The sequence below is a fragment of the Lynx canadensis genome, chromosome A3, assembly GCF_007474595.2.
Source record: "Lynx canadensis isolate LIC74 chromosome A3, mLynCan4.pri.v2, whole genome shotgun sequence".
Lineage (NCBI taxonomy): Eukaryota > Metazoa > Chordata > Mammalia > Carnivora > Felidae > Lynx > Lynx canadensis.
The window spans coordinates 119958585-119981415 of record NC_044305.1 but is presented as its reverse complement, the minus strand read 5'-3'; the positions used below and the strand labels follow the sequence as shown (position 1 = coordinate 119981415).

Sequence of the window (22831 nt, the reverse complement as noted above, 5' to 3'; positions counted from 1 at the left end):
ATGTGGAAAGCAAGAAGACAAAGGACCAATACCTTTGGAATTCTTAAAATAATTCTCCCGTTAGAATTCTTTACGCAGCCTCGTCATCATTTACGTGTGATAGGAGAATATATTTTCCAGACGCTCCTTTCTCAGGAACACAGGAAGATGTCCTCTAAGACACACGAGACAAGGGAAGGGGATCTCTGGGATTGAGGTGGAAACAGGCCAGGTGAAGCCATCGAGGGTCACTGTTCGGATCAAAGCAGCGTCACCTAAGCCTCAGGCCTGTTGACTGCTGTCATTGCCATGCCCTTGACCATCGAACGGTCTTTTTAATCCGACAAGACTACGGGTGTCACTCCCTGTTCCCACTCTGCCATCTGAACTCAGGAACTGAATGGATTCGGATATTGACAGGTATCTGTCCTGGACGATGTGCTCCAAAAAGGGGGAGTAAACCAGACAAGAGGAAGAAGGCGAGATCCAGGAAACAGGAACTTCGACCCGAAAGAAGGCAGAGGGAATGCCACGGAGGACCACAAAAGGAAGCCACAGAATGGCAGCCACAACGTGCCACACAGCTAGAACTGGAAAGAACTTTCCAGCAAGAACTGGAAAACTGGGTCTGGAGCATGTAATATTTGATGTGACTGCCCTATGGAAAGCCACACCAACAGCTATTAGAAGGTGAGGCAGCAACTAGCAAAAGGTACAAAGAAAATAAGGCAGATGCAGAAACCAGATCATTGTTAACTTCAGTGGAAAAAAAAAAAAAAAAGGAAACGATTGCAGTATAAGGCTTAGCTGTGAATACAGACGCGTTAGTTGATTTAACAAATATGTGTGTGTGTATACACACCTATGTAATGCATGTGGGTATATATACATATGTGTGTATATATATACACACACGTATATATATATATACACACACGCATATATATATACATATATATATACATATACGTATATATATATATGCGTGTGTGTGTATATATATATATGCGTGTGTGTGTATAAATATATATGTGTGTGTGTGTATATATATGCATTTCCTGTTGCTGCTGTTACAAGTCACCACAAAATTAATGACTTAAAACAACACAAATGTGTCATGTTGCAGTTCTGGGAGACAAAAGTTCAAAATGGTTCTTGTCACTGGACTGAAAATCAAGATGTTGGTAGGGCTGCACTCCCCTCTCTGGAGGCTCTAGGGAGAATCCATTCCCTCGACTTTTTCGACTCCTGCAGGCTACTCACATTCCTTGGCTCATGGTCCCTTCCATCGTCAGAGCCAGCAACGGCCAGGCTCTCTCTTATCGCATTACTCTGACTCCACTTCCAGAATCACATCTCCTCTGCCTCTCCCACCTCTGTCTTTCATTTCTAGGGACCCTGGAGCCACCCAGAGAATGTAGGATGATCTCCCCATCTCGAGATCTTTAACTTAATCAGACCTGCCGGCAAAGTCCCTTTTGTTACATAAGGTAACATATCCACAGGTTCAGGGGATTAGGATGCGTCCCTCTTGGCGGGGATGGGGACGTGGCAATATCCTGCCTATGACACGTATACACACGCATACATTCATATGTGCATAAAACATTTTTGAAAGAGCACTGTTAATAGTATGCCCTACCACGAGAACTATTTAGGAGCAGAAAGGCTGGCCGTGTAAGGGAGCTGCATGCCTACTTACTAAATAGGAAATCAATGGGAAATGTCTAAAATGGAAGAATCAAAAATATGCACATGCCTCAGAAACGTGAGATGCAAAATTGCTAGAAGAAACAGCTAAAAGTGGTCGCCTCTGAGAAGGAGAGGGTGGGAGGGTCTCTTTGGTGAAGTGATGTTGGTCTTGACTTCTTACGTGATGCGTATGTACTGCTGTGAGGAAATAAGACAGGAATGTTATGGGGCGCCTGGGTTAACCAGGCGGTTAAGCGTCAGCTTCAGCTCAGGTCATGATCTCACGGTTCGGGGGTTCAAGCCCCGCGTCGGGCTCTGCGCTGCCAGCTCGGAGCCTGGAGCCTGCTTCGGATTCTGTGTCTCCCTCTCTCTCTGCCCCTCCCCCGCTTGCATTCTGTCTGTCTCTGTCTCTCTCTCTCTCTCAAAAATACATAAACATTAACACAATTATTTTAAAGAGGGAATAGGGAAGGGCAAGAGGGCTTACCTCCCAACTTCAACCACTGGTTGGCGTTGGCTTCTATCCTCCTCTACGAGTGCGTCTAAGCCCTTCTACCTTGCTGCTCTGTGAAACCATCACTTCCCACAGCATGACCATGACCAGTGCCTCACGCCCACACACAGTTCCATCACCAGCTATAAAAGGGGTGCCTCCCTCCCTGCTCCCCCACCCCACCCCTCACCGAACGTGTCTAATCCCTCCCCGTACATCACTTCCACCAAGCACAGCCCCTGCCCAGGGTGCTGCACGTCCCTTCCATTCCTCCCAAAGTGCATCTGTGCTCGCCATGGCTGCCCACGTCCCTAACCGCAACACCGGCTCATTCAACAGCCCACCTCAGCCGAACACCCACAGTTGAGCCATCCCTGCCACGTCACCTGCCCCCCCCCCCGCCTCCAGCCTGCCACCACACCGTCCCCGGCACCGTCCCCACCTTCCTCACCAACCCCAACCCCATCAGCACCTCCCCAGCTCATCACCCCAAGTCTCCCCTCCAGGTTTGCGCCCACCGGCACTGAGACCGTCACCCCGCTATGTCACCTCAACAAGAGCCTGCGCAGAACGATTCTCTTCCAGGAACAAAACCAGAATTGCCCCAAACCTAAATCCTTTCTCCATCAAAAACAATCCTGGGGCGCCTGGGTGGCTCAGTCGGTTGAACTTCTGACTTTGGCTCAGGTCACGATCTCACGGTTGGTGGGTTCAAGCCCCCTGTCGGGCTCTGTGCTGACAGCTCAGAGCCTGGAGCTGCTCTGGATTCTGTGTCTCCTTCTCTCTCTGCCCCTCCCCTGCTCACGCTCTCTCTCTCAAAGATAAACAAAAATTTTTTTTTAATTAAAAAAACAACACAGTCTTGATGTCATCATCGTAAGAGCCCCTTCCACTCCATCTCAAGTGCTCGATCTGCATCGCTGAAAAACATAGGCCATCTCTGGAGCAGGCCCTCCCTCCCCCTCCGTCTAAAGTCTACTTTTCCCCTTGTGGACTTTGCTTGTTTCCAGCTATCTACCCCTCCCCACCAGGGGGCTCGGGGCGTATTTGTCCTGACCCCACAACTCACCCCAGGCAGAGTGAGCACGTTACCAGGCGGGGACCGTGGTGGTGCAATGGAAAGGCTACAGGGTAGGATGTGAGTCAGGAGCGGCTGCCTGCGGGGGAGGGCTTGCCTGAGAACAAAGAGCTGAAGACAGAGGGATGGCACACTGAGGTCATTGTCTAGGCCCCCGAGAATCTAGCTGTACCTGGAGGCAGGGCATCTCTGAAACTCGCAGTAATGGAAGCCTTTCCCTGCTTGGGTGTGAGTGAGTCTGTGCCGTGGGGCTGACAGTCCTGACTCATATGCTAATCTCAGCCTCCTAAAGGGCTTCTTCCTGCATGGGTTCAAATCCTGACCTGCTTACTCTATCAGCTGTGTGACCTGGGGCAAAACCATGGCCCGCGGCCTCAGTTTTCTCAGCTGTAAAATGGGGTAATAATAGGAGCCACTTCACAGGGTTGTTGTGAGAATTCAAACGAAATTCATTGAACATGCTTACAAGGGTGCCTGGCACAAAGAAAATCCTCAGTACATTTAAACAACTGTTAGTCCCTGACTAATCCAGCCCACGGTTTTCTCTCCTTTCTTGAAATCCCCCGAGTGCCCGTGAGCGGACGTCACTCAAACAGGAGCTTGTACTCACGAAGCTCCCACGACGTGCCAGCCCCTGTGAATAGAGCTTTACAACCGCAACATCGTGTTCATCGTCACGCCTCACTCCGACCTTTTGAAGTGGGGACTCTCCCCTCCCCCCTCCCCGTTTTCCAGAGGAGAAACGTGCGGTATCGAAAGGTTAAGAAAGCTGCCCAAGGTCATTATTAAGTGGTGGAGCTGGATTCACATCCACGTCTGTCCCACCCTGAAGTCCAGAGTTTTCCACTTCATCATGTCCTCTTACAATTAACATGTGGCTGTTGCAGACATATTAACTTTGGGCACAGCTTGGTCTGAAAGCAGTTTCCAGTTAGCCTCCCTTTCCTGGTGAGGCCTGTCTGCGGGGAGGGCAGGAGTCGGCGTGGTGGTAAACAACTTTCTAATCATAGTAGCCCGGGCTCTGCCCAACACGTCAATCATTCATTCAGCTATTTACTGGGTACCTACCATGTGCTCGGCACTTGCTAAGAGACTCGTATGGTCCCATTTCATCCTTGCAACGATCCTGTGAAATGTATGAAATGGTTCTCTTGTTATTCCCGTCTTATAGAAGGAAAACCTGAGGCTGAGAGGTTTAGTACCTCTCCAAGGGAGCACAGGTAGAAAGTTCCAGGGCAGGATTATGAAGCCAGGTCCATCTAACTCCAGAGTCCTTACAAACATGGCAGCACTTGGTCACGGATGAACGTGCTGAGCCTACACCGCACATCATCTGTCTACGCCCCTGGTGTGGCACCAGCCCAGAGATAACAGCGTCATAGCTGAATTTCCTACTGGAGCTTGGGCGGAGCTACAAATGCACCTTGTGGATGACCGAAGGCAGGAGAGTAATCGTGTGCCCCTCGCCACCTAATCATCTGCCAGGGTGGCGATAAGCTCCGGGCCTAGTAAACTGGGGGCCGGTAGGAGGCTGAGGGGAGCGATCAGGGCCTCCGAGACAGAGATGTCTATCTGCCAAGTCTTTCCCCCTACCACAGCCTCTCTCGGTCACAAGACTGAGCTGGATGGGGGGCGGGGCGGGGGGGGGTCTCCTTTGGACTGCTCATTCCCTCTCAGCGTGAGTGAGATGCACATCATCATACCATTCCTCTGGCTTCCAGAAACATCCCTCCCATCCAAACCACCAGCTGCACAGAGAATACCAAAAGCCATTGGCAACAGGCCAACAGTCCTGCCATCCTGTTGCCACTTCAAAGCCCATCTGTCTGGCTCTGGAGTCACAACAAGATGACCTGTGGTTGTCACACTACCCTCGAGGCCAGGGCACCGCCAGTGTGAGCATTTATGATCACACCAAACCTGCTGCCACGATGGTGGCAACACCGGCAGAGATGAGTTGAATCAGACTCCTGTGCTCATACTAATGGTTACCATGACACAGACCCGAAAGCAAGGAGGGAAAAAAAAGATTTATACCCAAAATAGATGCTGGTAAGGAGCCGAAGTTGTCCTTGGGCATTAAAAAGAACCAGTACGTTAAGGAGCATGCAATTCTGAGTGTGACAGGTCAGGAGATGCCTGACTTGTGGGGAGCCATGGGTGCTGGAGCAGTCAGATGGGCGTCCCGGGCCTTGGATCAGAGAGCCAGGGTGGCCAGGCTGAGGGTCCACATGAGAATCAGCCACGTGGGCCCTGGCAGGGCCTGCTGTCTGAGCAGCCGTGAGCGTGGGTCCGGTCCTGTCCTCCCCCGGAGGTAGCCCATGGTCCACACCTGCCAGCTCCGGGACCTCTTCACTTACTCCCTGTTGACCCCTGCCTGCGGCCCCTACCTCCTGTCTCTGAAACCGTCTAGGAGTGCGAAACGTCATAATCCCCAAAGGGGACACCACCGTGGTTCCACTGGAAAGTAAGTCCACAGCCTGGCTTTTTTTGGACCCCTGCGCCACTGAACCAAGAGCCCCCAAAAAGGAGTTACTCCACTGGCTTGCGTGATCGATCCTAGTTACCACACCACTGAGTTGCTGGTTCGTAACAGAGACAAGGAAGACCACACCCAGAATCCAGAGGATTCTCTCAGTCACCTCTTAGAACTTCCAAGCCCCAAAGTTAGGGTTAATGGAAAACCTAGAGTAACAATAACAACAACATAAAAGACAGACCAACGAGGGATTCGGATCCTTCGAGAATCAAGGTTCGGGCCACTGCACCAGGTAAAAGAAGCCTGGCCTGCTGACATTCCAGTAGAGCACAGAGGAAATCTAGGGTGGATAACGGGAGAAAGGAGCCAGACATCAAACGTGGCCTTGGGAACAAACACAGAAATGAAAACAGTAGTAGTTTTGTGTACTTTCTATTTACTTGATACATATACGTGTTTATTTGTACATGGTAACCGTTTTTCTTCTTTTTCCTCCTTCTTCCCATTATTTCATATACAAGCTGTTGGAAGTTCAATTCATACTTTAGTCTTTTTAAAAAAAAAAGATTTTATTTTTAAGTAATCGCTACACCCAACGTGGGTCGAACTCACAACCCTGTGATCGAGAGTCACATGCTCCACCGACTGAGCCAGCCAGCCTCCCCTATACTTTAGTCTTTAGGTAACAGAATAGTCAGTGGCACTGTGACTGAACTTGAGAAGCTATTCACGTAGACAGTGGCTGATCTAGTGCTTAGTGGGACTCTTCGGGGAAAAGGGTGAGAAGAATTGCTTGCCGTGTCTCGCGAGGTAGAAACACGGCTTCGACTGTAGTTGCAGGGGAGCCCAAATAGGTGTGAAAGGTGCAAATGCAGTTGTGCGGCCAAAGGGGTAGATAGACTGCCAGTTAGCGATTTGTTCATCCTTCACTTCCTGCTCGGTGAAAATGGAACCAGGCCCTTGAAGTGTTTCTCCTCTGCCAGCAGGCACAGCGTTAGACTCTGCCACCAGAGGGTACTGGAGGGACACTGAAGAAAAGGGAGTCTTCTTTCCTAGACCTGGGGAGCTCTCCCGGAGCTCTGTACACAACTTCCCAGGCCCGGGCTCCTGCAGCGAGGGGGCTCTGAAGCGCCTGGTCTGGGGAGTCCCTAACAGCCGGCAGCAGCCAACAGCTCCACCCGACATTGCCCTTGGGTAGTTTAGCGGCAGTGTGACCCATGCGTAGCTTTCCTTGGGACCCAAAGGATGGCTTCCGGTGAGTTCCAGGGGCAAGTCTCCAGCAAGGTCTTCCAACGTGTCTCCACAGTCAGCTCCCTGTCATCCAGGGAGCCACAGCCGTGCCCTCTCCATCCAGGTCGGGATATCGGCCCCGGCGTGGGCCTCTTCCCCGGGCGCTCCATGGTGACCCCCGGGGAAGCGGCTGATCTCACACGTGCTATTTCTAGATTCTCTGTAGTTCGGTTTACGTCTCACCGGCCGGTCTCTCACTACTCCCAACCCCAGTTGTAGTTAACACATCTTGATGGTAAAACTTTTCCTGTTCGGATCACGATGTGCGTTTTGTCTTCTGAATGGACTCTGATACGGTCACCCACAGCCTCAAAGGACCATTTTCCATCCTCGTGGTCCTTGAGTTCAATTCGGCCTCCTCACCAGCTAACCGTTACCCTGCTTCAAGCACTCGATCGGCCACCGTTTGCTGAGTGCCACTGCTGAGCCACAAGACGCACTACTTCTGGAAGCTTCCAAGCCAGTCGATTCTCTGGCTCTCAGTCCTGCCCATGCCTTCCCCTGGCTCCATGCCCTTGACTCTCCCACCCCTCGGGCCCCTCTGCTCTGTCTCGGGGGGCAGCTACTACTGCACAGCGGGCACCCCCGTGGGGCACGCGGTCCCCTCTGCGGAGACGCTCAGGCACCGGGGTCAGTACAGACCCCCACTTTCTAGACATCTCCACCTGGCTGGTTTGCAACCACCTAAAATCCCACTCTTCTAGACCCAGATGCCTCATGTTTCCTCTGGCTTCTCTCCCTACGCAGTAGTGGCACCACCCTCCCCTCGGCCGCCGAAGCCCCAAACCCTGAAGAGAACCGAGGTCCCCCTTCCTCCTCAGTCCACCCGGCACCTGATCCTGTCCTCGGGCCTCTATCCTCCACCTCCGCCCTCCGGGCCCTTTGTGCCACAGGTCTCGACCTTGATGGATGTTCTACGACGGGGCTCCCTGCCTCTTGCATATCTACCGCCCACCCCGGCCTCTCAGCAAAGATTTTCCACGGCACGTGGCCTCCTCCATCAAAACCTATGATGCCTGATGAAAACGTTCTGAGATTGCCTGTGGTGATGGTCGCACAACTCTGTGAATGTACTAAAAACCATCGCATTGCACACGTTAAACGGGTGGATTGTATGGTATGTGAATCATATCTCAATACAGCCGTCATTTTTTTTAAAACCCCATCGGGCCTATGATTTTCACGCACAGTAAAATCTGAACTCTGGTCCAGACCTACACGGATGGCTCACCACAGCGTGGCTTCACCCCCCCACCTTCCCAGCCGACCCCATCATTCCAGGGCCGGTCACTGTCCCCCAGCTCACACCCTCCGTTCCCACACCTGTGACTACACCCACCCCGTCCTCTCCTCTGAGGGAGTCCCCTCCCCTCCCCGTCCCTCAGCACCCCCTATGCCCACTGCTTCTCCTCGACCACCCATCCAGTGGTCTTTAATCAGTGTCTGTCACGTGGTCATTTCGCTTTTCATGTGTATATGCGTGTGTCTGCTTTCCCAAACAGAGGAGGTCAGAGTTCATGTCTTGCACCTTGCTGTCCCCCCAGACAGCTCACAGCTGCCTCCCCCCTCCTCCCTGTTCCGGGTGACCCTTGAGGCAAAGAGGACTGTGTGAAATCACTCCCAGGCAGCTGCAACATCCCCAGCACAGTGCTGCGGTGCCCCGAGTGACCCCCCACAAGCCCCATTCCAGGGGTCGCTTAGCAGAGCCCCCCAAGGGACTCTGCCCACAGTAAGGCCCTCTGTGGGAGCTCCTGGCTTCCTGCACCACCTTTCCCAGGCCAGAACATACACCTGCTGTGGGGTTTGCAGGCCCCACTGGCCCCCAGATGCACAGGGTGAAGGGGGTCATGAGGGTCCTAGGTCAGGGTGTCAGTGAACCACAGGAAGCAAGGGGGGATGGCCTCCCACACCCCTCCGGGCCCTGGGAGGCTGAGTCCCCACATGGCCTGTTGCCACTCTCTCCCCACCATCTACGCACATGCTTCTTCCACTCACGCTTTCTCACCCTTCTCTGAAATCAAGTGACCACCCAGCTGACCCCCTTCCAGGCCACAATTAAGATGTCCCTGAAAAGGTCTTCAGGGCCTGGGAGCTGCTATCGGGGCACAGCTCCTCTCCACCCATTGCTACATGAACTACTCACTTGTCCCTGATTTGCTTTCTCCTCACCCTCTGCCCCAACCAAACCAAACGTTTTGTGAACGGGGTCGAGGGGAGGAAGTAGAGCTCCAGATTCTGGGCAGTGCTTCTCGGAGTCACTAGCCCCTGGCAGCAGCCCTGGGGCCTCTCACCGCCCCCCCCCCACCCACCCAATTTCAGCCCTAGGGAGGCTCAGCCAGACTCCACCTCAAACCCTGGCCCTGCCAGTCAGGGACACAGGCTTCGGTGTCTGGTCTGTGCAGTGGAGTGAATAGGGGCCCCTATTTTAAGATATGAGAGAATCCAGGGTGCCTGGGTGGCTCAGTCGGTCAAGCATCTGACTTTGGCTCAGGTCACGATCTCACAGTTTGTGAGTTCAAGCCCTGGTTCGGGCTCTGTGCTGACAGCTCAGAGCCTGGAGCCTGCTTCAGTTTCTGTGTCTCCTTCTCTCTCTGCCCCTGCCCTGCTCACACTCTCTGTCTCAAAAATAAACAAACAAACAAAAAAGGATAAGAGAGAATCCAAGTCAAGCTTTTAGCACAATGCCTGGGACACAGTAGGCACTAAATAAATGTTAAGTCTTTTAAAAAGTATTATGTGATTAATCAGGGCAAAAGGCCAGTGAAGTGTCCTTAGAAAACCTAGACTCTGGCTTAAGATCACATCTACAAGTGCCTGTCGCTCAAGGTGGCCTGACCCAGAGTCATCTCTCCCAGCTAAAGCCCTCGTCTGCCCCTAATCCCCCAGTCCAAGGCCCCTGGCTACAAGTATGGGCAACCTCTTCACCAGAGCCCCGAATCCATCATCATGGCCACACACACACACACACACACACACACACGTGTGTGCACACAGATACACACAGACAGGTGCATGTGTGCACACACAGGCATGTATACAAGGACAGATGCATGCACACACATACACAGATATACATGCGTGTGCGCACAGACACGGGTACACAGATACACATGCATGTGCACACACAGATACAGACAGATGTGTGTGTGCACGGACACACACAGACACTCACCCTTCCACACACACACAGACGGATACAGACACACACTGACACGCAGAGACACACATATATAGACAGACACGTATGTACACACACACACACACACACACTCGCGCTCTCTCTCTCTCTCTCTCTCTCCTCACGCTCCAGGCGCCCCCTGCACATGCATCACACATTTCACCTACTGTATGGGCCAAAGAGGCATTTGGAAACCAGCTTGGGAACCTCATAACCATTCATAACATTGTTCTGATAGAAAACACAAAACATTGCCCGATAAACAAACATTTGCAATAGAATTCCTCCAAGAGCTAGGAATTGCCTGTGCTAGAAAACTAACTGAGCAAGAAGAGAAAACCGCATACACTTAGTTTGCCTCTGCAAAATTAATACCAATTACAAAAACATTTATGTGAACTGCTTACCATTTACACCTAATTACCATGCAGCACAATTATGCATACCATTAAGGGCATGCCAGATGAATTATGCTGTATGTTTCATTTGATTACACCACCACACCCTCCGTCCATATACGCCCGGCTTCCAGAGGGCCATCCCTCTGACAGGGTGCAAGCACAGGTCTGTACAAACCAGAGAAACATTGCTTTCCACTCTGAAGTCGATCGTGGTCCCCACCCCAACCTCTTGCCCCAGTCAGAGCCAGCCTGACTCTGGCCCAGGCCTTCCCGCCAACATCACCACCACGGGAGCCCAGGCCGAGACGCCATCTTCCCGCCAGAGCCTCCACCAGAAGGCTGACCTTCCGAGGTCTCCCCGTGGCCGTGGCTACATGTCACAGGGGCCACGATACAGCCAATGGTCACCATGGCGTGGCCACTCACGAGGCAGCTGGCCTCGCTGTCCAGACAAGGCCACCCCAAGCTCACCTTGCAGACCCCGACAGGGCCCTACACCCCTCCTCCTGGCACACTGAGCCAGCCACTGCCCAGGCCCCGCACGGTGCAGAGCTTCTCCCTCTCTTGTCCACACGGCCGTGGACAGTCCTGCCCCCTCTTTATTAAAGAGAAAAGGAACCGACTCCCCTGATTCCCACTTAGCCCACTAGACGCTCTTCAAATACAGTGGGGTGACCCAGACTCGAGAAACAGGAGAGTCAATGGAACGTGATACGTGGACCTTCCCAGGACAGGGAACTCCTCAAAACTGACTGCAGGCAGGTGACACGGGCCTCCTGGAGGCAAAGCGCAAGAAGTAACTCAGCCGCTGAGAGAGGGAAGGAAGGGGTGCGCACGTGTGTGCCTCCACAGCACCAGAAGGGAACACGCGCAGCTGAATGTTAATTCTCGAACACCTGTGAGGCCAACTGCATAAGGATTCTTTTAAAAGACGAGTGACATAAAATGTGTGACGAGTGACATCAAATATCCAGGGTTAGCGCAAGAAGCAGCGTTTCAAACAAGCAAACACAAGCCTGTGAGGTTGTCTCCACTTTGCAGACGGCAAACCTGAGACTGAGAAGCATGGAGTGACCTGCCCAAGCACGCGGCTAGGAGGTGGCAGGGCCAAGCTGAGACCCCTGTCTGTCCAGCACCGGGTCTGCTGGCCCTGGCACGATGCCACGCTGCCTCTCGTCTCAGTGGTGCTAACTCAGCTCACGTCATTTTGCTGGAAGGTCTTTGGAAATGGCCCTTCCTGTGACAGGCAGGTTCATTTCTATCTTAGAGAAATGGTTTTTGTTTGTTTCTTGTTTGCTTCTCCAAACTGCTGTCCTCGGCTTATCCCCACCTATCTCGGCAGCCTCTAAAGGGAAGGGTGGACGCCAACTCTGCAATTCGCGTACCATTTTCCAGGGTGAAGGGACTCACCCCGGGGCCCTGCAGCCAGGGAGCCCGGGGACAGAGCCTAGGCGTTAAGGCTCATCTTCTGAAGGGGCTCCTGAGAAGAGCAAGGTCCGGCTCAGGCCCTCAAACATCAGTAGCCCCCAGTTACTTCCCTCCGAAAAGTCTACAGAAGTTGCTACCAGCTACGGAAGAAAATGTGCCGGCCCTTCTAATCCATCATGCTGGGCCCTGTCCCTCCCTCCAGCTCCAGTCCTGTCCCCCATGGGAAGCCTCCGCAGGGCTCCCCCAGGCTCCCCCCACCGGTGCCCTCTCAGTGGCTGTCGCCTCCCCCCACACAGCTGGCCAGGTGACACTGCCCAGCCTCTAGCCCCACCTCCATGCCCGCACTGCCACTCCCCTTCTGACTAGGCTCCCCGCCCCCCTCCTTCTGTCCAGTCTCTCTGCCTCGAGGCCCCTGGACTCCCCCGCTCGGGTATAAACGTGGACATGTTACTCCAAGCCCGACATCTGCCAGAGAATAACACCCCAGCCTTCCGTGGTCCAGCTCCACCCCGCATCCCACCATTCCTCACATCCCGTGACGTCCGAAAATGCCCTTGACCCCCTGGCTGACTGCTCCCTGCCCTTTGACACTCAGCTCAAGCATCACGTCCTTTAGAACAGTATCCTGATGAGCACTTCATAATGTCTGTAATTGTCGAATCGCTATGTTGTACACCTGAAACTAATCTAATATAATAGGTCAACTAAATTTCAATTAAAAAATTAAAAAAAAAAAAAAGCGTTTGCTGTTTTTCTCTCCCCTTCTAATGAGACGTCTGAGCCCCTGTGGTATCCGGAGCTCTCTCCACTCCTCCACTCCCCTGCCAGATAATAATCATCATCCTGGTCAGATTCACCTACTGTGGGCTCAGCCCACAGGGACCGGCTCAGCCTCTCTCATCTGGCACGTAGTAGGTCTTTAATAAATGAATAGATGAACGTGACTTGAGGATCTGAAGCAAAGGACCTCTGGACAGAAAACTCGAGAGCTGCCAGACCTGCCAAGGCGGGGCCCTGGCATCTCATTCTGCTGAACCCCGGCTCTCTCGGAGTCCAGGCTGTGTGGAGGGTGTTGACAGAAAAAACACAGAAGCAACGGCCCGGCCCCACTGGGCTTCCCAGCTGAGCCTCCAGTACTAGGCAGGCCCTCAGGCCACCAGCAGATGGGCGGGGGGGAACCAGGCCCGGACAGAGGATGGCAATAGGCACCACCATTGTTGCTGGACATGAAACCATTAGGAACCAGCGCTGGGTCCCAGCTGCCAGCCCGCTGTGGTCTAGAGCCTCCCACGCCTCCAGGCCAGGGGGCAGGGCCAGAACCCGGCAGAGAGGGCACTGCCTGCTCTGGGCCCAAAGACACTAGAGGGCAGGGAGAGAGAGAGGCCCAGGGCTTAGGGGCCCTTCGAGGTCCCCAGCGGGCACGGACTCCGACAAGACTGAAGTTAGCGCATCCAGATGAAAGGCCCAGAGATCAGGCGGCCAGGGCCAGAGGGCTCACAGATCAGCCACCCAGCTGAATCCTGGCTTCCCACAGGAGGCCCTGAAACCCCGACAGCGAGAACGACAGACATCTGTAGGGTCGTACAGAGCAACAAGGCCTTCACGGGGGTCATCTCACCCGGTGCCCACCGTCACCCTCATGCAGCCCTGCCATGACCCCACTTAAAACAAAGGAACGCACATCTCCTCACCACCTACGGCGTGTCGGGGACAGCGCCAGCTGGTTTTCATACAGTATCTCATTCGACGTGGGCAACCCCGGGAAGGTGGGCAGGCTATTCTCCCTGCGTCTCACAGATGCAGGGCCCGCGGCACAGAGACATTAGGGCCCTCGGTGAGTGAGTGGTAGCGGGGCTGAGATGCTGAAGGTGTGCCCGCCCCCTGCCTGCCAGGGCTCTGCTTTGCCTGGCACATCGGTCCCCCTACCAGCCTGGGGCCGAGGGGCGGGGGGTGCGGCAGAGGGACACATTCCGTGCCTGCTTGCAGCACTCGTTACCCTATTTATCTTCCTGCCTTAATTCGGGGGGGGGGGGGGGGGCAGAGACAAACAAGGCCGCATACCCTTTCCCAAGTCACGTTAAACAGGGGCAGCCTCAGAGTGGAAAGCAAACTCCAAGAGGGCACCCATGGGTGCGGGGGTAGGGCCGGAGGAGGAGGCTGTGGAAGGGGAAGGTGGGTGCTGTTGCCAAGCAACAGGCCGAGGAATTTGTACCTGCCGTTCCTCACCTCTCCACCCCATCACCGGGGTCACTGCCACCCACTCATGGGCCTCCAGATCACAGAGCTGGGCACATGCTGGATGAGTTCTCCAGAATCCCCTCCATCCCTCTTGGGGGTCTCCTGAAGCCCTATTTTGTCCTCCCTGTGTGCAGCTCCCCACGCTGTCCATGCTATGCCAGGGCTGGATCCCCTGAGCTCCGTACTGGGACCAGGGCCTGGTTATACCTCCGGTTTCCAGAGGACCATTTGGGCCACAACAGCCACCAGATCGAAGCCTTCTGTGAAGATCTTCGATGACTTGTGTGCCATCCTGGGTGAACTGAGAGTTCTAGTCACCGCCCTAGAAAACTCAGTCCACTGGCCCTGGCATGGACCAAGAGTTCAGCCAGCTGCCTATTTTCCACTCTCACCCAATCCCTATTAGCCCAGGCCTTTGCCTAGAGTGTCTGCAATATTTCTTCCTGCAACCTTTCCGGAAAAGACAGGTACCTGAGTGGCTCTACCCTTTGCTGTCAGTCTCCAAGCCCGTATCTTATCCATTACCAAAAAAAAAAAAAAAAAAAAAAAAAGCCATTCTTCCAGCCCTGGCACGACTCAATTTTTTTCATATTCTTCCAGAAGCTTTCAAAAGTGTGCTTTTATTTATTTTTGTTGTTGTCATTAAGAAAGCAACACACGTGTGTTTACATTTTTCCAAAGATTACAAAAAACGTATAAAGCATATAAAGTAAAAAAGGCAAAGTCTCTGTTGACAGGTCTGCTGTGTGTCCTTCCAGAGCAACTTTTTCTGTCCACGTATATTTGTATTTCTTTTAAAGGATTTTACAAAAACAAGATCACACACTGCGCCCTGCTTTTGTGGGTAACCCAGCACCGTATCATGGACATTTAACACATCAGAGTAGACATGCTACGACCTCATTTCAAAGACTTAGGTCTATTTAGATTCCCCTTTATCCACAGATGTATTTACCTTTCCAGGATTTCTAAAATTAATCACACAGGACCGTTCCCTCAAGAAGTCCCTGCCCGACAGGTACCGTTGCTGGAGTGTTAGAGGATCTCACCCGCCAGGCACAGGCCTGGGTGCCCTCCCCGGCCCCTCTCAGGGTCCTCTGGGGAACCTCTGAGGGGGGGCACACTTCCAGAGCCCCAAGCCCCAGCATTCCCAAACAGTCACCGTGACATGGCCCACGTCCAGTCCAGGGCTCAGTAAACCACAGATCTGACCCCATTGTCCCATAATGTCCCCTCTGAGCATCTTTCACCTGTTCAAGTAAGCACCACTGAAACACAGGGATCTAGACGATCCGTTAGGTCCGGAACATCTGCACCAAAGCCCAGATCCATCCACACAGCCCAGCAGGCAGAGTACTAGACTGGGAGTCAGGACACCCAAGTTCCGACCTTCCGCTTACTAGCTGAGAGAGACGGTCCTCCGTCCCCTCGGTGCACCCAGACAGGGCAGCTAACAACTGGCTCAGAATAAAAATGACCTTGACATTTGAAACGGAAACAGAGAGGAAAGATCAATAGGGATGACAGTGAGCAGGGCCATGACCGCAGGAAAGAGAAAATAGGAAACTGGTTATAGAAGGAAATAAGGCTGGGAAGCCTTAGGGGTCAGAGGGGACCACAGCAGGATGGGAGTGGACAATGCTGAGCTACGGTTGAAAAAAATTCCACTCCCTACTGGGATTCAGTTAGGAAAGCCCCAGACGTCTGCACCTCCTCCCCCTGTCGCTGTCCTCCAGACAGGCCTGGCTTGATGTGATCAGCAAGGGAGATGTGGCCTGGAGGGCCCTGAGCACTGGCTGTCCTTGCTGGGGGCTGCCAGGCACCTGCAGCCACACCTCGGTCATATCCCACTCACGCCCACCCTCACCCCCAGCTGGGGGCTTTGGGCTCTCAGTTCTGCTGCGTGTGGGGGAGGGAGACTGGAGGGAAGGGTAGAGTCAGCCTCTCCTGCCCCCATCCCCTTCCTACTCACAGCCCCTTGCAGGAATGTTCTGGATGCTAGGGCACCTCAGCTTGGGTTAGGGGAAGCCATGGGAGGCCAAGCAAGGGACCCCCCCCTCCTCCCCATTCATACCATGGTTGCTGTCACTGGCATGTAATCCTTACCCCAACTGGTGTTTCCCTTAATGGCCGCAGCCCCCCTGGGGTTAGTGTGATTTAAATATGCTGTTTCCCTCCAAGTCTGAGCTCTTAAGTGCTAGTCTCTGGAATATAAAGAAATCATTAAGAGCCTATACCAAATGAAATCAGCTGGCCCCTTCCCTGCCCTCCCTTCCGTCCCTGTCTTCTCCCCACCCCACCCTGCAAAGCCACGACAAGCAGGGTAGTTCAAAGCCATTGTCCACAGGCCACGCAGGCGTTAGAGCACAGGGGCCGCTCTCCTCAAATCGATATGGGGTCTCCGCCTGGCTCCCAGCACAGCCAAGGCCCATCCCACATCCCAGCGGCTCTTCTACACTCCAGCCACCCCAACCGCCGCCCCCCCCCCCCCCCCAGCAGCCTGGCTTCCTCCCCTCAGCCTGGAAACCCCACCTCGGTGCTTTGAGGCCCCTCTCAGGCGCCACCCCCAGGAAGCCTTCCCGGACGACCTCAGATGGTTGTGACTTCACCGTCCTTTGAGCACTTTATTTCTCCCTCTCCCGTGACCTCGGTCTGTGGTCATTAATTAGTTGGGCTCATCGTAAACTCACTCTGTGTCTCCTCAAATCCTAGCCCAGGGCCTTGCCCACGGGAAATGCTCAGCAAACACACATGGGCCACTGAAGACAGGCTGAGAATAAAGCCTGGAACTGCAGCGTGAGGGATCGAAGGTGGGTACAAAGACAACCTGTTGACAATGGGATCCATTACACTCAGGAACAGACAGCTAAGTGGCACAGAGGGGCCTCCACCTCTGAAGATTATCCAATCAGAATCAGCACGTTCCTCCTTTGTCCGAGATTTTGCAAAAGAGGCAAAAGAGGAGGGTGGACAAGGCTTCCCAGAGCGCTTTGCAGCGCCGGTCCAACCCAAGCTGCCCACGTGATGAAGACAGTCACAGCTGCCTAACACTGAGCCCTGGCTCTCTGCTAAGGCAGTGCACTCTGTCCTGGAATCCTCACCACCACCTTGACGAGAGCCCCGTCTCATTGCCGCGTTACAGGTGAGGAAACTGAGGCCCAGAGAAATTAAGTTAGCTGCCCCAGATCTCACAGCAGGGAAGCGGCTGTCTCCGGGGGGCCTCACTTCGGCTGCCTCGAAACAGGCTCATGTCTAAGCAAGTCATATCCCTCCCCACGCGGCTGCACACCGTGTACACAGAAGTACACACAGACACACGTGCACCACACCCTGTCTTGCCCAGAACACTCAGCCAAGTGGAGGCAGGCTTGAACACACACGCGCACACACACACACATCTGTGACACTTCATGAGCCTCAGATTTGTTATTTTGTTTTGTTTTGTTTTAGGGAAAAACAGTCAAGGAGAGAAAGGACTAAAAACAAGCCCTCAAGATTTGCAGGGAACGGAATCTGGCACCTTAGTTTATCACGAAAGCCCCCAGGAGCGGCCAAGCGCAGGCCCGTAGAGATGCCCAGCCTCAAAGGGCAGGTGGAGGCAGACTCCTGACTGACTCCACCGTTAGATACCAAAATGGAAGTGGAAACAATCCCCAAGGGCGCCGGGCACCCGAGTCAGGGTCCCCAGGCCCGTACAGGCAGCAGGAAGTGACGAAGGAAAGGAGCAGGAGCACGTGACAGGCCATTATTGGCTCTTCTGGCCTCAGGCTCCGGCTAGCACTTCCAAGCCCAGCCAGGCCCCACACGCAGACAGCCCCCAACCCAGCTCTAAGTGTTCTCAGAGCTTCAAGTTCCCTTTCGACCCTAAATTGTAAGGCTCGTATTCTAATGGTAGCATTTCAGGCCCAAGGATGGGGAGTGGGTGGTCTATTCTTAACTGACCCGTTCGTTCCGGAGCCAGTGAGACTGATCTGAGGAAGCTCTTCTGTGCTTCCAACAAACGCAGCCTTGCCTGGCCACAGCTAGGGAGAGGACAGGGACCAAAAACACCGATGTGTAGCAAACTCCCCCGCCATTCAGCAGACACCCATGGAGGCCCCACTAAATGTCTGATGGGGGACCCAGAGGCAGCCGAGTCAAGGTCCTTGTCCTGTGGAGACCACAGGCTTACGGGAGAGACGGTCACCCAGAGCAGCAGCCCCGGAGAGCTGGAGCGGGGGACGGTGCAAGTTCCCCAGGGGCCAGGTCACCCTGGGCAAGTATTTTGTAAGTCCTGTCTCCCTTGTGGCCTTTTTCAGAGGACCGTCAGCAGTGATGTGTGTGACTGTGATAGGAAAATACCCACAAGGGAGTCGGCATACTGTGAATTGGACTCAGAGCAAAACAAAACCCTCAGAAATTATGTACACACACAGATTTACATGTGAATCACACACGTGTGAAGGTTTAACTGGAGGCTGCATTTTTACAGCCTCTGTGGAGTCACCTGCGACAAACCTGTCTCCCTGCAGGGCCCCCACCCCTCACACCACCTTCTCCTTTCAAAGGCCCATCCCCCAGGAGGCCTTGCTCTCTCAGACCTCCTCTCCTTGGAAGCCTTTCCGGATTACCGCCATGTGGTGAAAACAGACCACCCCGCCCCCATTCCTGGGTCTGAAATTCCACCACTAGAATCAGAGCCATAGAATTTCAAAGTTGGAATGGACCTCCAAGCTCCAGTCCAACCCCCACCCCACAGAGGAATCCTGTCCGCAGACACCCTGACAGATGGCCACAGTCCGGTCGTCTTCTCCAGTGCTGGGGTTGGGGGGGTGGGGGTGGGCAGTCCTTGCACTGTGCACCCGGCACTCAGGGAATCTAGAAGGAATTAGGAATTCACCTTCCTAAGGCCGACCTCTCATTGCAGACCCCACGCCAGGGATGGAAAACGAGGAGAGCCTCGGTCAGCCCGAGCTTTGAGGAGTAGCTGAAGACCAGCACCAAGCAGCTGGACAAGAGTGCAGAGAGGGAGCCAGGGCCCAAAGAAGTGGGGCCCAGGAAGGGAGGCAGTCGGGCAGGTGCCAGACTCGCCGCACAAGTTTGTGGGCCCCTGCCTGGGTGCACATGCAAGGACTGCACTCACATGCACACACACACGCAGACTCACACTTTCACACAGTTGCCTGTCAAACAGCTCAACCGGGGGCTCGACGGGACGCGGAGGCAGAGCAGGACCACCTTTTACCCCAGAAACCTAGCAGGGACTCCCTCCTGACAACCCGAGTCTCCAAACCCCGGGGGTTTACTCAACCACCAGAAGATAGCCCCTGCCAGCAGAGAAGACAGCCCAAAGAGGGTCCCTCCGCCTGACAGCTGGGCTCCCCAAATCCCACAAGCCAGTCCTAACACTCCAGCAACGCCTAAGGAGAAAAGCTTCCCTGGCTGCAGCTGTCACATCTGCCTGGAAGGGAGGAGGCACAGCAGAGCAGCACCTGATCCCAGGATCCCTTCGCAGCCCGCCCGCCCAGGAGGCCGGAGGCCGGTTCAGCCGCTGGCAAGCCCAGGGTGAAACATGAAGACTGAACAGTCCCGCGGGGATGCTGATGGCAGTCTCTGGGCAAGGCTGCGAGGGGGGCAAGCTGGGTCACAGGGCAGAGGGCGCTTCTCGCCCAGGCTCCTGTCCCTGCTGGTTTGGGAGGGGGCGCGCGTCGTGGCTCTGGGGCCCGGCCCTTCCTCCCCCCCCCCCCACCCCGCCCTCAGGCCGGGGCTGCCCAGCTGGGTGCTGGACGCCATCTTGGGTCAAGGTGCAGCCACAGGGGGCTCCCCTCAGGAGCGGGGGGGAAGAAAGCCGCTGAGACTGAGCGAGCCCCCCCGGCCCCCTTCCAGGGCAGCAACACCTACTCAACTGGCTTTGCAGTAGAGAGAGGTGGAAGGACGTTGGGGATGGAGAGAAAAGTGAGAAATCACAGAGGGGGGAGTGAGGGAAGTGGGTGCCCCCAAGAAGGGAGGTTCCAGGAAAGCGAAATGCAGTTTGGCAGCCCGAGGGCCGCGGGCCCCAGCGATGGGGGGCTGGGGGAGGCCGGGGGCGGGCCCTGGACCCACGCCAGCTCGGTCCGCGCCGAGGGGGAGGGAGGGCAGGGCGGCCTGGGGGAGGGGAGCCGGGGTGAGGGCGGGACACGGACCGCGGCCGCCTGCGGCTCCGAAGCTCGGGGTCTCCCGGGGCGCGGGGCCGAAGACCCCGCTCGGCAGCCTCTGCGAGGCCTCGTCCTTCACTGTGCAGATGCGAAGCTTTCAAGGACACGTCTGCACCGGCCCAGCGGGGGTGCGTGTGCGTGAGTGTGCCCGCGTGCGTGTGAGTGTGTGCGACTGGGGGTGCTGCTGCAGGGGGCGACCCTGGGCGCCCCCACCCGCGCCGCTCCCGGCCCCGGCCCGCAGCTCCCATCCCCGCGTTTTCCGGCCCCAGCGGCCCGGGCCCGGGATCTTCGCCCGCCCCCGCCCCGCCCCCACACTGCGGCGCCGCCGCCACCGCCGCCGCCGCCGCCGCCGCCGCCGCCGCCGCCGCCGCCGCCGCCGCCGCCCCGGCTCCCACGGCCCGCGGCGGGGGCAGGGAGGAGCCAGGCACGACGTCCCCCCCGCGCGCCGCCTGGCCCTCCGCGGGGAGGTGTGCCCCCCGAGTGGCACTCTCCCCACCCCCGCCGCCCCTCCCAGATCCGCTGGCACCCCGCACCCCCAGCCACAGGTGGCCGGAGGAGGATCGCAGCGCAGCGCTCCTCGGCCCGGCCCCCGGATCACCCCTCGGCCCGCCCCCGGGGGCCTCCCGGGTCCCCCGCCCCGCCGGGCCGAGGAGGGCCGGGAGCCGGGGGGAGGGGCGGGGGGCCGGGTCGTGCCAGGCTGCCATTTTCTGCCGCCGCCGCGGAGCCTGCGCGGGGCCCGGCCCCCGCCCCCTCCCCCGCTCCCTGCGGGCCGCGGCGGGAGCCGATCATTCCGGGTCGGGGTCCGCGCCCTCCAGCGCCCCGGCCGCAGGCCCCAGGCGGGGCCCCGGGGCGGGGGCAGGGCCCGGAAGGCGGGGGCGGCCAGGCCGGGGCCCCTGCGGCAGCGCCGAACCGGGCACCGCGGCTGAGGCCGGCGGTGGAGGGGGCCCCCCGCGGCATTGTATAGACTTGAACTTGAGCCCGGAGCCGGGCGGGGGCGGGGAGGGGGCTCCGCGCCGGGAGCGGGCGGGACGGGAGGGGGCGCCTGCCGAGCCCGCGGGGACATAAACAAACCCTCAAATCCCCCGCGCCGCCCTGGCCAGCCCGGCCCGCCGTCCCCGCCCGCAGCCCTGGCCCCGCGAGCGCCCGGCGCCGAGTTGCAGGGGTCCGGGAGCGTGCCCCAAGCCGGGCACTGCCCGCCGCCGTGCCCCCCGCCCGGCCTCCCCTCCTCTCCGCCCGCCTCCGGGCCGGCCTCCCGGGCCGCCAGCAGCGGCGCTCATTACCGTGTGGCCGGTGGGGTCGGGCCGGCCCGGCTGCGCGCCCTGGTGCCGCGGCGCCGCGTCCCGGCTCGTCCTCTGCTCTCGCCGCCGCCGCCGCCGCCGCCCGCGCGCCCTCCCTCCCTCCCGGCCCGCCTGCCTCGCTCGCTCCCTCCCTCCGCTCTCGCTGTCGCGCTCCCTCTCTCCGCCTCCTCTGCCGGGTCCCCCCCCTCCCACCCCTTCTCTCCGCCTTCCTCCTTCCCTCCCTCCGGCCGCCCGCGGGCCCAGGCCTCCGCCCGCTGCTCGCCCCCCGCGGCCGCGCTGGCCCCGGCCCCGGCGCTGCGGAGCCGGCCCGGGAGGCAGCGCCGACTGGGGGGCCCCGGGGCGCCGCGGCGGTAGCGGCCTGGGCGCGCGGCCGGTCCTAGCGCCCTCGGCCCGACTTCCCGGCCTCTGCGGCCCCGCCGGGAGTCCCCGCACGCTGCAAGACGGAGGGCCAGACCCTGCAGCGCCCCGACCCTGCGCTGGGCCTGGGCACCTAGCCTCCGCCGCTCTCCGGGCCACTCCGCCGGGGGCCTTGCTGCAGCCCTCCCCCCGCGGGGTGCCCCGCTACCTGGCGCTGCCTCTGCGCTGGGTCCCCGCATCCAGCACTGGCCGCAGGGACAGCGGCCCCTCCTCTCCCTGGGCCGGTGTCAGTGCCTCCCCCCCAGCAGCCCGTGGAGCCCCCGGCGGCCTTCACCCTGCAGTTCTCCCGACCTCCACCAGAGCCCACTGCACTCTGCCTGCCTCAGCACTGGGGCTGGGGACAGCAGCGCCGGCCCATCCGCACAGCAATCCCCACCCGACCCGCCACCCCCGCCAGGTGCCGCCGCCGAGTGGAGGCCAGCCCACTCAACAGGGCCAAGGTCGGGGCGCCAGGTCCATCCAGGCCGTCCTAGAGGCTCGGGCACCTCTATAGGATGAGTCCCCTTAAAGGGAGTGAGCTCCCCGTACCTTGACGCGTCCAAGTAGAGTTGAGTGCCCTCAATTGGACAGTGGAAGACTGAAAGACTTCGTGGGGTGGGAGGTTGAACTAAATGACATTGAAGATCCCTTCCAGCTCTAAGATTCTGTGCACACCTACACTCCACCCTCACGCTTACTCACCCCTTC

At 57.0% G+C, this 22831-nt stretch overlaps 1 protein-coding gene across 1 annotated transcript in view; it reads right to left on the bottom strand.

The window, feature by feature from the left end:
- DNMT3A (DNA methyltransferase 3 alpha) overlaps nucleotides 1-21798 on the bottom strand; it is a 99265-nt gene extending 77467 nt beyond the window's left edge. The window contains exon 1 of the mRNA XM_030311511.1: nucleotides 21710-21798. The gene's annotated coding sequence lies outside the window, so the exon portion shown is untranslated. The remainder of the gene's footprint in view (nucleotides 1-21709) is intronic.
- Between the last annotated feature and the right edge of the window lie 1033 nt (nucleotides 21799-22831).